At 42.2% G+C, this 17305-nt stretch overlaps 1 long non-coding RNA gene across 1 annotated transcript in view; it reads left to right on the forward strand.

Moving 5' to 3' along the window:
• LOC143258873 (uncharacterized) overlaps positions 1–11824 on the forward strand; it is a 71620-nt gene extending 59796 nt beyond the window's left edge. Inside the window, exon 2 of the long non-coding RNA XR_013032797.1 lies at positions 3220–11824. This is a non-coding gene — a long non-coding RNA (uncharacterized LOC143258873). The remainder of the gene's footprint in view (positions 1–3219) is intronic.
• The last annotated feature ends 5481 nt before the right edge of the window (positions 11825–17305 follow it).

The raw sequence follows: 17305 nt of genomic DNA on the forward strand, positions 1-17305 counted from the left end.
TTAAGGAGAAATACGAGATGTTATTACAAAAATTGGGAAAAATCAACGCGAGACAGGGTGGAAAAATTAAGACGAAGAAACAGGAAACGCTACAGGAAAATTAAGAAAAGTCGATTCAAGTCAAAAAATTCTAAAGACAGAATATTACAATATTGAGAATATTGCTAATGATACATGTATTTATCAGTTAGCTGCGACGATCATGATCTCAAAACGAAATCGAAGGATCCGAGAATCGTAATCAAACTAAAAATCGACACAAAGCAATACGCAAAATTAAAAAAAAATGAATCTAAATAAAAAGATCCTAAAAGCAGAATATTACAAAGTTTTTCTCGATGATGCATCTATCGCCAAGAGCCGATAGAAAAATACAACGAAATTCGAGTGTGCCTAAAAGCGAGATCGCGAAGGTCCTAATTTATGGAAAGCGGAAACGGCGATCGCGGAGCGTAGGTCCCGAAGGAAATCACCTTTGGCCAGGCGAGTGGCTAATCGAATTCGAGGCAAGGAGACGGTCTCCTCGCGGCGGAGACCGGCATGGCATTAAATGCGATTTGAAAGTAAGAAGCGTACGACCGCGGCGGAAGCAAGTGACTCGCTGTCAATGAATATGTAGGTTGGCCCTCGACCTCGTGTGTGTCTCCATACGCGTATCGTATCCTCTGTAACCCGTGCCTCGCCAGCCAGCCTTCACGGTTGTTCGAGGAGTGCAGGCTCTCTCTTTCTCGCGGCACCGCCGCGCCGCGCCGATCCGTCGATAAAACCGCTCGATTAACCTTTTATCTCGCGTGGCATCGCGTGTGCCCGTCCAATTCTTCGTTAGGCTCTTTCCTACACCCCCGGGGAAATTCAATTCCGACGCTCCGAGGAGAGATTCATCAATTAACGGGGCGACGAGCCTCCTTTGTTCGCCGCGCCACGCGCCGGAACCCCATTACCCCCATAAGCTGCTCCTTAGACACCTTAAACGCGCCGCGATTTCGGGCAGAATTTTGATTCGCTGCGAAAATCTGTTGGCCTAGAATTTTCACTGTTCTTTACCGTCGGAATCAGCTTATTTGGTTCTCGATAGTTCGTCGGCAATATTTTCATTTGTGCAGATTTGGAAATGATTCAAAGAAGAATTCTAAATTTGAAAATTAATGTTATATTGCTGTACTGTTATACCTCCTTAATTTTATTAAAATCTATGAAAGAGTATTGAAAATGTGTAATTGATGTCATAGATCGTCAAACATATTTATGGAATTCTTGAGGCTGCTGGCGTGGCAATTGAAGTTTTTAGAATTTAAATATTATCGAAATCAATATTTAATAATTTTTAATATTAATATGAAATATAGGAAAAACATATTAAATAATAATGTATAATATTTGACTAAATAATGCTTTCAAGGTAAATGAAAAATTTTGATTTAAATTGGAATGTTATCAAAAACATTTTCCGATACCTTTATTATGTTACAATTTATTTAATTTATAATGAAAGCGAAGAGCGATTTAAATATTATCAAAATTTACTTTTAAATCCTCTCATATATTAATAATTAAAAATAATGTATAATAATATTATATCATTGTTAAGAGGATATATTTATAGCTACAGAAATTAGTGAACACTAAGCTAAAGTGTTTAACACTAAACGTACTAACAATAAGCACAAAAAGTAACTGGAACCACTTACTTTACAGAAACGAAAGGGCTGAATTTATTCACTGTTCCAATTTATTGCTAGTTGTGCTTAAAGAAACCTGGATCATTTCTCATTAAATCATCGTTATATAGTTTTAATCACTGTGAGATAAAGAATGCGAAACCGGTCATTTTTGACCGGCGCGCCGGTATTTAGTATCAGTACACTTTGATTTCACTCGAAGCGAACAAGTGAACCTATATTTATTTAGCATAAAATTTTCAAATTTCTGTAATATTGATATAACAACCATATTAATGAAACAAAATGATACTATCATTATTTCGACCACCGCATAGCGCGGGGAATAAAAAGCTTGATTGCACGCACGCAGCGTCGAATTTGCCGATGGAACCGTATATTTGCATGAAGTTCGCGAGATAAAACGAGAGATAGCGCGTATCGGTATTTTTATATCCGTGCTAAGTTGAATGAATTTTGGGAAAAACGGCGGAGACGGCGATGGGGGATGGGCCTCCCTGGGAAAGATCGAAGCGACCAACCACGAGAAAGCTTCTGTGTAAGCAATTTCCAGAATGTTCGCGGAATAATCTCACGCAAGGCTATCGGGGGACGCTGTTCATTAAATTCCCGATGGGCAGATGGAGCAGCGGTTCGTATATAAATTGATCGTAATCGCGGGGCCTCTGGAACCTGTTGCACTTCCCTAGCATCGATTAAACCGAACCGGGACCATTTATCATTCCCGTGGACTCGTTCCCGTCTCGGGGACTCATGTAAATTTCAGATCATTCGGGACAAAAGCGAGCTACTTTGGACGTCGCGATCGGCTTTCGTCGGATCGCCGTACAACGTTGCTCGCGACCGTCGCATTCTGGTCTGGCGGAGCTGCGACCCATGGCCAGAAGTCAATTCTCTAACTTTTATCTTTTCAACGATTCTTTTTTCGAACGGGTTTACAAGCCCCCGAAGCTTTAAAATCTGCATTAGTTCATTCAAACAGTTCTGTAATTAGATACAACGTTACGAAGACCAGATAATGAAAATTTACAATAATTAATTTATTAAATTAATTATCATAGGTAAGATGGTACGTTTTAGTTGTTCATGTATCATGTATCCATTTTTTATTATACGTAGAAACATTGCAATACATATAATTATATACAATTAAAACATATACAATTTAAACTTTAGGAAGACTTACATAAAACCTGTTAAAAGTTGTTAAAAAGACACTTGTTTTATATGAAAATTGATTTAATTGTTACATATTTTCTAGCTCTAGATCGAGATGAATTCAACTATAACATTAAACCTTGAAACATCGCTAAAATAATTTCGGTCACGAAACGCTGCTTCGTTAGAGCACTGCGCGTCGCGTGGATCAGAAAATTAATTTATCGTCACGCCGGTATCATAAATATCGTTCCTTAACCTTAATCGCCTCCGTTGTTTTAGTTCCCTTAACCGATAAACTCTTTAATGCTTCAACAATTTCTCGTCGCCAGGTGCGATGGCAACTGCAGAATCTAACTCACGGCCTTTCCGATTGTTTCAGCGATCTCCTCGAAGGCGACGCGTCCGTGCAAAAATGGTAACGAACCAATAGGTCGATCCCTGACTCAAGAAGGCAGTCCGTCATGCCCAAAGTCTACGTCCTTCGTAACGGCCTACATACTGCCGTTTCGCGCGTAACAGGCCACGCCGGTAAAACTGCATAAATCACTGGAAAGACAACGGGGAGTAGGAAACGGGCACGTGGCCGGTGGTGAACAGTGATTTACCGTCATCTAAGGTCAAAGAGCCAAGGATCCCGGCCGAATTCCCCTGGAAACTAGCTGCGAGACCGTAATCCGAGTCTTCAAAAATTACAAACAGGCAGCCTGATAGGAGACTGCTGATCGAGAACCGAGTCCTCGAGAAACGTTTTGTTCGTTCTTGGTAGGAGGACGGATGCAGAAAACGTTTTACCAAGCTTTCTGGTAGGAACAACGATTTAGAAAACGTGTTGTCCAGCTACTTGATAGGAGAATAGATTATGGAAACGTTTTATGAAGCTTCTTGAGAGGAGGATAGATCAAGAAAACGTTATATCAAGCTCCTTGGTAGGAGGATAGATTAAGGAAACATTTTATGAAGCTTCTTGGTACGGGGATGTGGATCAAGAGAACGTTTTATCAAGCTTTTTGATAAAAGAATAGATTAAGAGAACATTTTATGAAGTTTTTTGGTAGGGGGATGAATCAAGAAAATGTTTTATTAAGCTTTTCGATAAGAGGATAGATTAAGGAGACATTTTATGAAGCTTTTTGGTAGGGGGATGAATCAAGAAAATGTTTTATTAAGCTTTTCGGTAAGAGAATTGATTAAGGAAACATTTTATGAAGCTTCTTGGCACGGGGATGGATCAAGAGAACGTTTTATCAAGCTTTTTGGTAAAACAATAGATTAAGGAAACATTTTATGAAGCTTCTTGGCACGGGGATGGATCAAGAGAACGTTTTATCAAGCTTTTCGGTAAGAAGGTAGATTAAGGAGATATTTTATGAAGCTTTTTGGTAGGGAGATTGACCAAGAAAATGTTTCAGCAAGCTTCTTGGTGGGAACAACTATCTAGAAAACGTTTTGTCAAGCTTTTTGGAAAGAGCGTAAATTAAGGAAACATTTTATGAAGTTTCTTGGTAGGGAGATAGGTCAAGAAAACGTTTCATCAAGCTTCTTGGTGGGAACAACTATCTAGAAAACGTTTTGTCAAGCTTCTTGATAAGAGGATAGAACAAGAGAACGTTTCATTAAGCTTCTTGCAGGAAGATAAACGTAGAAAATGTTTTGTTTCTCCTTTGTTCGATTTCTCTTTTGTGTTGGAGAATGAAGAGGAACGCTCGAGTCCTGCGGATAGATTCTCGAAAGATCAGTCCCCTGGCCCGCGATCCCACACGCTCGGCACTTTCCACGTATTATCAGGCCATTAATACTCGAGAGATAGGGTGTTTACGCGGTGTTTCGCGGCGAACCGTGACACCCCCGCCGCTGGCCGATCGACAAACTCGCAGCGATAACCTCCGCGGATCCCGATTCTACGGAATTTCTGCTCGTGCCTTGGTATTTATAAACCTGATTCACTTCCCCGCTGCTCCGCGACACTAAGTGCTTCTCTGTCTGGTTGCTATGCAGCGGAGATTGCTCCGATCAATCCTGAACATTTCTCTCTATCGGCATTTCTCTAGGAACGGTGCCTCGTTGGATCTGAATGATCGGTGCGTTTCATCTCGGAGGTTTTGCCGTGGATCTAGGGTTTGGAATTTGATACTATTGATGAAAGGAGTGCTTCAGCTCGTAGGTAGGAGATCCAGGTATCGGCGAACCGAAGTTCAATATATTCAGATAGTTGGGAGGTGGGATAAAGAATTTAGATACAAGGGAAGACCTATCTAGGTGTATTTACAAGTGAATCTAGATTCTAGCGACGAAAGGTGGGCTTTTACTCAAACATGGATAACCAAAGTACAGGCATTTCTCTAGGAACGCTGCCTCGTTGGATCTGAATGATCGGTGCGTTCCATCTCGGAGGTTTTGCCGTGGATCTAGGGTTTGGAATTTGATACTATTGATGAAAGGAGTGCTTCAGCTCGTAGATAGGGGATCCAGGTACCGGTGAACCGAAGTTCAATATATTCAGATAGTTGGGAGGTGGGATAAAGAATTTAGATACAAGGGAAGACCTATCTAGGTGTATTTACAAGTGAATCTAGATTCTAGCGACGAAAGGTGGGCCTTTACTCAAACATGGATGATCAAAGTACAGGCATTTCTCTAGGAACGCTGCCTCGTTGGATCTGAATGATCGGTGCGTTTCATCTCGGAGGTTTTGCGACGTCAGCCGTGGATCTAGGGTTTGGAATTTGATACTATTGTTGAAAGGAGTGCTTCAGCTCGTAGATAGGGGATCCAGGTACCGGTGAACCGAAGTTCAATATGTTCAGATAGTTGGGGGGTGGGGGTGAGATGAAGAATTGAGATATAAGGGAAGACCTATCTAGATGTATTTACAAGTGAATCTAGATTCTAGCGACGAAAGGTGGGCTTTTACTCAAACATGGATGATCAAAGTACAGGTGAATCGGAGTTTAATGAGTTTAGATGTCAACCCTTTGTACTCGGAGCCATTTTAACTCTGAATTCAAAATAGTTTTTCTGACTTACAGTATTTCTATCTTGTACGATTTAAGTGCACTTTATATATATGAACTTGAATTTTGTGTCTGGTGCAACAATTTTTAACAGTTTCTCGAATATAGATAAATTTCGAAATTATTTTGGAACGTAATACAACAATTTTTGTTTGTAAATATTGAGTTGTAGCCACCAAGCGAGTGTAAAGGGTTGAGAAGACAGTGTTCAGATACAGTAAATTCTTCCCAATATTCGTTCAGCTTGTAAACAAGAATGGACAATTCGGGAAAAGGAGATACGATTATTCCAGCCTTGCATCTCGTTTTTATAATCGTTGGCAATCGGCAACTATAAAAATGAGCCTCGAGACTCATGTAATCGTATCTCCTCTCCCCAAACTGTTCATTTTTGTTTACAATCTGAAGGAACATTGGGGAGAATTTACTGTATTAAGGAGATAGGGTCTGGGGGAATTTAAGAACAACTCTGAATTTGTACTCCGATCTGTAACTCTGAAAAAACCTTCGAATCGAGGAGTCTAACTTGCACCAAGGTGAACTCAAGTCAATGATTCGGCGAGCCCATTATCGGTTCCAGCACCATCGATCTCCATCCACGAGGCGTGAAAGCTCGGTAACTGTAGCGAGTACGAATTTATTCGTCCCGCAAGCGATCCGCAGACGCGACAGAACGATTGAAAAGTCGGACGTGCTGGAACGAGCTGTAGAAGACCGTAGAAACATTCGTGGGGCTACCTACACGAGCAGGCCCCGAGGGACCGACCGGTCTGGCCATATTAGTCCACGGAGGCCACGAGAAGGTTGACGTCACCAAGGGTCGCGTTCTCCTGCAGCGTCGACGCAACGTCCTAGACGTCGCCTATAACATCGTGACGCCATGTGTCACCTGCTCTGCCAGAAGGAACCGTCCGAAACCGTGTCTTGAAATTGCTAGGCGCTTAATTAGGTACCCCTCTACATATAAAATAGCTGCTAGGTACGGAGGATACTCGGTGCGAGTGAAATCTCACTTCCACTCGTTATCCTGCAATTTAAAATATATTCAATTTTTGTATTACAAATTTTAAATCGTGGCAAATTAAATGAACAAAAAGTTAAGAAGATAAATCATAAAGTTAATTTAACATGCTGGAAATATGAAGAGTGATTTTTCTTAGAAAATTGTTTTTTATTTTTATTTTATAGTTGAATTCAGTGGCCTACTTAGAGGAAGCATTATTAGTCAAGCTTCCAGGCTAATCTTCCAGGTTAATCTTTCAGATTACTCTTCGACTAGCTAAAATCCAATTCTCGCGCAGACTTGCCCAGTCCACCGAGGAGTTCCCCTCCTTCCCCCGGAGCTTCTACAGCGGCAATCCGAGAGCGCGCGATTCCGAATGCAGCGACAGCCGATTTAATAAGGAATTACGAGTAACTGGGAGCAATTAGCACTCCCGAGCATCGAAATGCAGGGCGAACGGTATTCCGAGGGAACGAACCCGGCCGCGAGGAATTTCTCGGCGACTTCCGGCTGCTCGCAACCAAGTTACGTGGACGTGACCAGCCGGTTAAGTCCGCCGAGTGCGTGGCCGGCCGCGAAGATCGCCACCTGTCCCTCATCCAGCGATATTGTTGCACAACGCCGATATCCGACGGACGTTTCTCGAGCAGCGTCCCTTCGGGAACTGTATCGACGACTAGGAAGTCGCTCGGAGGCTGTGTGACGGTCACTGGATGAATAGCAATCGAGATGTTTCGCAGTTACAAGTGTTCGGAGACGCGAGTAGGCGGCTGGCTCGTTGGTGGTGAGCCTCGAGAGAACCTCTCGACCTTTGAGAAAGGTGTCGCGCATTGAAACGCAGCCAGAATCTAATTTCCATCGGATGGCTGCCTGTTTGCTGCACGCTTGCTCGAGCTCGTTGCGTTACGCTGCAAAAGCACACTCGCGCGTAGCCGTCATTGTATTCCGTCGGTGCTCGGAGATTTCCATTTTCTTTGTCCGTCAGTTTCCATTTACATTTTCCCGCCTGGTAACCGGCGCGACAAACGCGAACCAAAGTCCGGAAATTGTGGAACACCGAGTCGATCGGTGCCTGCTTCGTTTTTAATTCGCTAGGACCTTCTGTGAACGAAGAGGAATTTTCGTTTGGTCTTCTTTTGTTGTAAATAAGGGAGAGATGTGATATCTATACATATAAAATGAATGCTTCAACATTTTATCCCAGATCCAGAGAACTTCGCCATGTTCAAAAACGTAGAAAAACATATTGTAATCAACTTATTTTATGTGAATAATTTATTGTGAATAGTGTGCACTCGTCCATCGATATTTTTAATCGTCAACTACATTCTTTCAAACAGAATTTAAGATGTACAGTAAATTCTCTCTAATTGACGCACGGATTGTGCACAGAAGTGGACAGTTTGGGAAGGGGTGATACGATTATTCGCAAATTGTCCATTTTTGTGTATAATCTGAGCGTCAATTGGGAAGAATTTACTGAATTACTTAATAATCCAAGGAATCACGGTTATCCCATTTTATTTTGTCTTTTTACTCTGTATCAAGCCGTTCCAAACCTCTGTACATTTTCCAATTTGTGACTTTATAATTAATCGGTAACTTCTTGCACATATTCAACGAACAAATAAATAAATATTTGACAATTAAGTAGCGCCATATGTGTTTCAATAACGAATGATTGAAAGAATTTCGATAAGAAGGTGCGATCAATTCGACGAGGACCGGCGAGGTTTAATGAACATTTAAGTGTGCCGGCAGACAGAGACAGAGAGAGAGAGAGAGAGAGAGAGAGAGAGGGAGAGAGAGAGAGAGAGAATGAGAGAGAGGAAAATGGAAACGAAACAGCACAGCGCGGAACGTCGAGGAAGAACGATATCATTAATATTAATGCGACGAACGTACGATCGAATTATGTATACGAGTTATACGGGCTTGTTTACTCTGCGGCGTGTCTAACGAATCGATTCGTTAGGTCTTTTCGTGCGTTCTTCGTGAGAGGCTGGTTAAACACTCGCTGGGTAAACGAGGATACCCGATTCTACGGGATATTAGTCACTCGGAAGGGTTCCCGTTGCGAGGCAGCCTCTGTTTCTGAAGCAGTTAAACAGAGGTCCCAGTGAATGATGACCCCCTGGCCGGCCACTCGAACCAATCATCGTGTTATTGTGTCAGGATGTATAGTCATGGAAATGTTCCGAGCCGTTCCTACCTTGCACGTTCCTTCGTTTCGCCGAGCTTCGAAACCGCGAATTTTCACGATATCGTGAAAATGATTTCGTTAATGATATCGTTGATGATATCGTTCTACCCCCGACGTTTCGCGCCGTGCTGTGTGTGTGTGTGTGTGTGTGTGTATCGTTTCCATTCCCCCTCTCTCCTTCTCCCTCTACCGTCACCCTTATGTTCATCAAGCCTCACCGATTCTCGTCGAATCGCTCGCACCTTTTTATCGAAATTCTTTTAATCATTCGTTATTGACTCTCCGAGAAACAAATACGGCGCTACTCAATTGTCATATATTTATTTATTTATTGAATATGTAGGGGAAAGTTACCCATCAGTTGTAAAATCACAAAAAGAAGAAAATACGGAGGTTTAGAATGACTTGATACAGAGTTACAGAAAAAGAAAAACAAGATAACCTGAATTTCTTAAATTAATATGATAAATTACTATGGGCTATAATAACTAGACTGCGAATCTTCATGCAAAATAAAAATTGTTTAAGATAACTGTGAGAAACACAAATTAGTTGAGAATGTCTTTATTTCTTTAATAGTTATAATAAGCTGAAAATAATCCAACAATATCCTCAAATCCTTCTGATGACCCTACAATTTTATATTTAACCGTTTCATATCTGCCATAAATGCATAAAATTCGCAGTCTAATAATAACGTTGCGAAATTATATTAAATAATACGTCTTAAATTCTGTTTAAATTCACCCTGGATTCGAGTGTCCGGCAAACATCCCTTTGCACGATCTCGAGTGCAGATGCATCGAATGCATTGATTCAGATCCCACAGTCCATCGCAATACACTTTTCACTCTTACTTCAGTATACCTGGATCTCCGAGACGGAGTTTTAGAATCTCCAAAATTCCACCTCGATCTATCCAAAACCCTTGAAGAAACCGAAAGGTTCTTGCACGGAGGTTCGAGGGAAAATTATAAGGTACTTCTCGGTTGGCTTTAGCCGGCGAAGTTGAAGTGACCAGTACCAGCGGAGATCCATCATCGTTTCTTTTCACACTTGGCCCGATAGCCAAGCGAAAAAGCCTCGGCGAGGGCCTCGGCGATCGTACGTTCGCGCGTTGCCGGTATTAATTTCTTAGAAACGTTCATATCTCATGTCAATGAAAGTGCATCGGGAGAGGAGAGAAAAAAAGGGGAACGAAAACGAAGGCATCCGCCGGTTCTCTCGCGGACCACGCTACCGGTCTGGCGAGTCGGAGGAGTCGCTGCATAAGGAGAGAGGAGAGAGAGAGGAGAGAGAGAGGAGAGAGAGAGAGGCTTCTGGAACAGGACGCGTGTATCTCCGCGGCGAAATCTTCCAGCGGGAAGAGAGAAAGAACCCGATAAGCTCCGCGACCATCAATTCGAAGGAATATTCATAGACGTCGTTTCGCCATCAAACTCCGCGCGATCGGTCGCGCGAGGAACCTCTCGAACTAATTGTTTCTAGAACGATCCGCGTACACCCAGAATCCTCGGCCGCGAAAATTTCGCGCGGCGACCTCGACGGCAGAAACCCGGATTCCGCCATTTTGAGTAGGCGAGGGTTGGTCCGGATGCTGCGCAGAAATGGTCCATGGAATCTGCACAGGGGAGCCAGAACGTTCTGATTGGAGCAACAACTCTTGCACAGGGGTTGCTGCATCCCTTTCCTGTCTCTGAGAAGCAAAATGGCTTGGCCTCCATCTTTCGCAATATGGAGCAATCGAAACGCCTCTTCAGTTCTTTCTGATGCACGAATGAGACTCCACTTTAGCGATGTTAGAATTTCATTGTCACGCAAGTTTAATGATAATTCGATGTTGTTACGTATTTTTATCATTTGCTCGAGCTTTTGGTACATTACAAAGGAATTGCGTCGGTTCGTAAGGGTTGTTTCCTCTGTTTGGGACCAATAATGTCATTGTGGTAACAGTTGAATAATTAGCATTGTTAAAAAGGACACCTTTTTTGTTTGTCCACCTGTAACTTTCTTCTATAATTTTATAATTGATAGAGGAGGAATATTTAAATAGTAAAGAAGACATGTGAAATGTACTTGCGGCTCAATTTGATTTCACTTTTCTTTTGTATGTCTTCTTATTACTTGCGGAAATTATTTTATAGTAATTTTTTTTATCGGAGTTTTTCATGTTTTTAGCGTACTTTTCTTCGCATCTTTTATGAAGTCTTTTTAGGAGGTTATGTATTAACGATTATAACATTATCTTATTATTACATATGTGTGCGTGTGTTAACGTTTAGCGAGTATTATATATGTACGTGTGTGCGTTTGTATGAAGTATGAAATAGTCGTAATATCTCGAGAGAATGTGAACAAGTACGAAAGAAAAGACCAAGAGAAAGAGCAGAACGTAAGCGAGTGTTACATAATGAAGACGTGTTTACAATTTCTCATTAATAAATATATTTTCCTTTTATCCCTTTCGAATCCTAACCTATCCTAACCTATGTTCCCTATTCCCACATTATAATCCTCATAATCGTGCAACCAGCGAGACCAGAAGTAAATTCAAGTAAATAACAGCAAAACTATAAAGTTTGTGTTGATTCGATTAAAAAAATGTACCCAACCCACAAAATTAGCGTCTATCATAAACTAAAATACATTTTGTTAATTACATCGCCATATAATTTGTCAAAATAATTCACGATAACGACTAACTAATCTGTAGAATTAACGGGTTCTGCTAAATATGAAATTCAATATATATATAATTTTATAAAAATTTCACAATTACAACAATAAACATGATTCTCTACCACCTATACACCCCTCGACGCTCACAGCTTGAAGCTTCGGCAAATTTCGGTCCCCATGTAGAGAACCCTGGGATCAAGATAGCGAAAGATTCCAATTAGATACCGGGCCTGCGAATGCAAAAGTGCATTCAGCTGCGTCAGAAAAACGCCGATGCATCGGCCGTAACGGTAGAGCAGCCGAAAGAAGTCTCGAATCGGGGAACAGGGTTAATCGCGAGGGCTGGAATTGATCGTCCGGGAGCCTGTGCAGTGTACATGCTGTAGGTGCAGGGGTTAAGAGGAAGCAGGAGAGAGAGAGAGAGGGAGAGAGAGAGAGAGAGAGAGGAAGAGAGAGAGAGGGAGAGAGAGAGAGAGAGAGAGAGAGAGAAAGAGAGGGAGAGAGAGAGAGGGAGAGAGAGAGAGAGAGAGAGAGAAAGAGAGAGGAAGAGGCACAGAAAGAGAGAGAGAAGGAGAGAGATCCAGCGACGACTGCGCAGGATTTCTCTCACGATGCGGTGTCGTTGGCGTGTCGGCCAACCCCGGCCGAGCCGAAAGGGTGGCAGAGGGTGCGGCCTACCCTCGTAATCAATACCGGTGCCGGCTGGCTCGTTCCTCCGTTCTTTCGCCCGGCCACGCGAAATCCTGCAGACCACGAATTTTTCTTCTTGTCGTCACCCGAGCCCCACTCCCGCGGACGCCACCCTTATCGGCTTTTGTCGTCGCGACGCTGCCGTGACGGCCTCGCCCCCCTCGGACCCTCCGACGTAAATTTCGAATCGCCTAAGCCGACGCCGCTGGCAACGCCGACGCCGACGCCGCCGCCGCGTTTCGTTAACCCTGTTATTCGACGGCCACCGACGCGAGGCTGGCTCGAGAGGACAAAAAGAGGTGGTCGCGCGAAGACTGGAGGGCGATCGCGTTACAAAACTACGACGAGCCTCCGGCCGAGCCTCTGGCCCTGCGAACCTGCTAACAGCTGTTTCCACGCGGTGATGTGCAGATTTCGAGTACATAATGGTTTTTCAAGGGGGCGGTCTAGACGCGGTTCATTAATTTCGAGACAAAGATCGCGACCGCCGCGACGGCCTGAAATTTCGCAGGTTCGTTCGCGCGTGTCTCAAGCGACCGCGCGGATTTTCGTCAGACATTTCGTTGGAAATTTGTAGGAGTCGTCGATAAATCCGCGGAACTTCGGCGATTTTCGACCGTTTCCTGCCGATCTGTCGACGGCTGCTGCAATGCGTACTCTGAAACGACTTAACAAAAATTTGTGCCGTCGCGTCGGACACGTGTAAACGCGCGTGCAGAGTGTCAGCTCGCTGGCTCCGATCGATTTCCCGAAATTAATTACGCGCGTCTAGACCGGAATGCCCCCTCGAAGTATCGAACGCGTGGCGTTGTTGAACGCTTCCAGAGTTTTCAGAAGCGACGGTGCCGTGTTTCATTTTCGGGATACATACGGGAACATGGTCGAGGCATTCGCGGAGGCACGGATCCTTTAATTGCGTAAATGATTCTCACGGGATGATCGTAATTACACGGTGCGCATTCCTTGGCCGGCGACGGGCTCGGAGGGGGCGGCGGCCAGCGTAAACGTAGATGCGTGAGAGTGCGTACACGCGAAACTCGGCCGCGTGTTGCTTAAATCATTAATTAGTGCCGCACGCGCTACGATGCACCGTTCTGGCCTAGAGGTTTGCCGTGACGCCGCCGCGTAAATACGCTCGCAATGATTAATTGCTGAATAAACGCGCGACTTCGACGCTACTGTTCCATTGTCCTTTGGTCCTCGATCCGGGAGACCTTCCCCGCCTCCGTTTTTATGCATTAACCTTTCGCCGTGCCGTTTACTTTACAATTATTCGGTTGACAAGGATGAAATTTGCAGTTAATAATATTGCCAACTTTAACAATTTCTTATTTGACATTGGCTCAATATTTTACCGTTCTGTTTCTTTCCTTGGAAAGTTATAAACAAATCTCGCTTGTTCGAAGAAATTATTTTAAGCTCTAAAAAATATTGAAAACTTTTTTAGAAATTAATTTTGATGAAAATGGAACGGTCGAAAATTCGCGCTATCATGAAGTATGAGTTCTTACGTGGAACTACGAAATAGGACGCGTGAAACATTAACACGTTGAATGCCACGCCGGTTTTACAGAAATTGTCCGTGGCGCCACGATGAATTTTCTTTTATGTGATACATATAATGCTGAAATATTATTACTACATAATATTATTACAGTGTATAACCATGTTTGACATGTTAATTGCGACAGGGGTCACTGTTTGAATCGACGATGGTAATAATACAAAATTTTAGATATTGACATTTGTTTGAAATTATATATATTTCTGTGGCGGACCAGACATAAAAAGACTCGTCCTTCAAAAGCGGGGTGTGCATATGCCTTTTTCGGGTTTTCCTGACGCAAGGCGTACACACCGCAATAAAACAATAAAAACGTTGGGACACAGCTTCGGACCATAGGTCCCGGATCACCCCGGTCGGAAAATCTTCGGGAAAGGCCTTCGCCCTTCCCAAGGACTTTCCCTTACCAATTTCAATACGTTCTCCCCAATAAATACGAGGACCTCTCGACCGGGAGACGTTAGTTAGCAAGTTTTCCTCCGACTCTCAACGTGTTCATATTTCTGTCTCATCCGTCACTCGTTTACCTTTACCTCCTACACACTGTACCTCATCGCCTTTTGTTACAAGTTATATTAAAGTTCTCATTATATAAAAACCAAAAAAAATCTCTCGGATTATTTTATATAAACCATCGCAGTAATCCCTGCGACAAATTTCTATCAATTTGGGCACGCCGGTCACCGGTGGTCCCCATGGCGTCACCGCCAAGTTAAGTGCCGGTCACCGGTGACCCCCGTGGCATTTAACGTGTTAATAATGTATTTGGCTCTAGTGTGACTAAACAGCGGACAGTATCAAATTGGTTCGCCAAATTTCGTACAGGTTATTTTGACCTCACAAATGAACCGCGGGTGCTCAGAATCAAAGGTTATCAACACCTGTCTAGCGCAGGTGAGATCCGTTATGATTTTATGAAACCTGGCTCACCGATCACAACAGAAATACACTGCAACCAACTGGACGAAATGATACAAAAACTTAAAGAAAAACAACCTAGATCGGTCAACGAATCGACTCCCATCTTATTGCATGATAACGTTAGATTACACACTGCACAAATGACTGTGGCAAAACTACAGGAATTGGAGTTGGAACTTCTTCATCATCCTCCATACTCATCAGACCTATCCCCCACTGTCTATCGTTTCTTCCACAATTTGAACAATTTTTTTAATAGGAAAACAATTTAATTCCGACAATGCTGTAAAACTGGTCTGCCAGGAATTCATTGACTCTCGTCCGCCAGGGTTTTATATCACCGGTCTGAACAACCTGCCGCTTAAATGGCAAAAGTGCATAAACCAATATGGGTGCATACTTTGATAAATAAAATAATTCCTCATATTTGTAAGTTATGAAGCAACTTTACCTTCTTTTCTACAAATTTCATACTCGACGACCTGATACAATGACTAGAACTCTTTCGATCGCAATCATTTCTTCGACCTTACATCCGCTTGAATTTGTAAATATTGGCGACGATAGATCAGAATTTTTAATATTATAAATGTATTTAATTTATAAATTAAATATAACTCGTAAACTCAAATATAAAATATAACAATTTGTACAACGCGAATTTAAAATTATACCACTGTAATTAAAAAAAAAACAGCTTATTACTAGAAATCTCCACCACGAGTCTGACTCGTTAAAGGGTTAATGCCGCACTCTGGTCCTGTAAGTAACCACGATCGTAAAAGTGCATCTGCCACATTATGAAAATAGTTGGTGCGTGTCCGGGTAAAAATTATTGCGTATTAAATTTCAATCTTTATTTTGTTTACGCTCCGGGAACAGGAGTGGGAGCTAATTGTACAATAAACAATCCGGCGATGAGATACGTGAGTCGTGCCGTTGCCAAATAAACGTCGCGAAACCGTCCGAAATCCACGGCGAGCAGTTCTCATGCAAGCGGAAAAAATATATCGCGGGACGTCAGCGACGAAGCCTCGAGTATTTTCGACCGGCTGTCTCTTGCCAGTCCCCGAATTTTCAAAACCGTTTCATCGCCGTCGCATTTTCGCGAAGGCCGAAGACAGTCGGAAGACCGAATACACCCAGAATACATATTTTATATGTCCTGTTGCCGATTCTTTCATTTCCACGGGTGCCAGAAGGATTTTCTTTCTATCGACGCCATTAACCCTCTATGGGCCGAATTTTTTTCTTAAATATAAAGAGATTTATGCAACGGAAAATCTGTTATTATAAACCTATATATGCTAACTGAAAAAATATTTAACAGTTCAAAGAACTTTATTATAATCGATTCAATTTGTAACTTCGAAGTAACAACGGCTTACAATGTTTCCACTTCTGTGCATAAATGCTTGAGCGTGAAATTCCATAAAACAGTTTGAATTTGGCGTTAAACATTGATGTACGTTGCATTTGGAATTGGTTGCCGAATAGTTTCTTGTGGTCCTGAATTTTCCTCATCCGATGATAATTCGGTACTAAATTCATCGTCATTGTCAATAATATTTACGCGTCGTCTGGTAAATGCTACTGGATGATCTTCATCGGACTCAGAATCTAATAAAGAATCTTCGGATCTGCTACCGCTGATGCGTCTAATTCTAACTCCTCTTTTATTTTTCTATGATTTTGTATCCATATTTCGGGGGTATTTGATATATAAATTTGAAAATAGAAGAAAGTACAACTATTATCCTAAATACACTCGAATCTACCACAATAGTCCAATGTAACCTGAAAGTTACAAAACTGTATCATATACAAATAGTAACAAAATGATTATTGAAGTGCAAATAAATAAATTGTTATTTGATATACGAATCCAGAGCTATTATATACGTTTTTTTTTATTTAGTAAACACTAACGAAAGCACAAATAATCTCAATTGCACAAGATGGTCACTTTGGTTTCTATCTGCAGACAACTTGCAAGGTATTTATTTTGACATTTCAGGTTGATGATGCAGCGAACCGTCGTCAATATTGTTATTGATTATTTCAGAGGCATTATATAATTAACCCTTTGCAGTCGAGTGGCGACTCTGAATTGGTACACTATTTTTCAAGATCATTGCACGAACATCAGATTCGACGTTCATATTGAAAAATGCAAACTGTTGAAATTTCATTGTGCCTCGCCAATGGGCGCAATTTCATACGCATAAATCGCAATTAATTGTATAAGGTTGAAATACTGCAGATCGGAGATCATGTTTGAGATTTCGAATTGAAATAGCTTCGACCGCAAAGGGTTAAGACGTATACATCATCTTGTGAAAAAAAAACTAAAACTATTTGGTAAAATGTGGCTATATTAGCTTGTGACTTGAA

This window comes from Megalopta genalis, chromosome 2, assembly GCF_051020955.1.
Source record: "Megalopta genalis isolate 19385.01 chromosome 2, iyMegGena1_principal, whole genome shotgun sequence".
NCBI classification, from domain to species: Eukaryota; Metazoa; Arthropoda; class Insecta; order Hymenoptera; family Halictidae; genus Megalopta; species Megalopta genalis.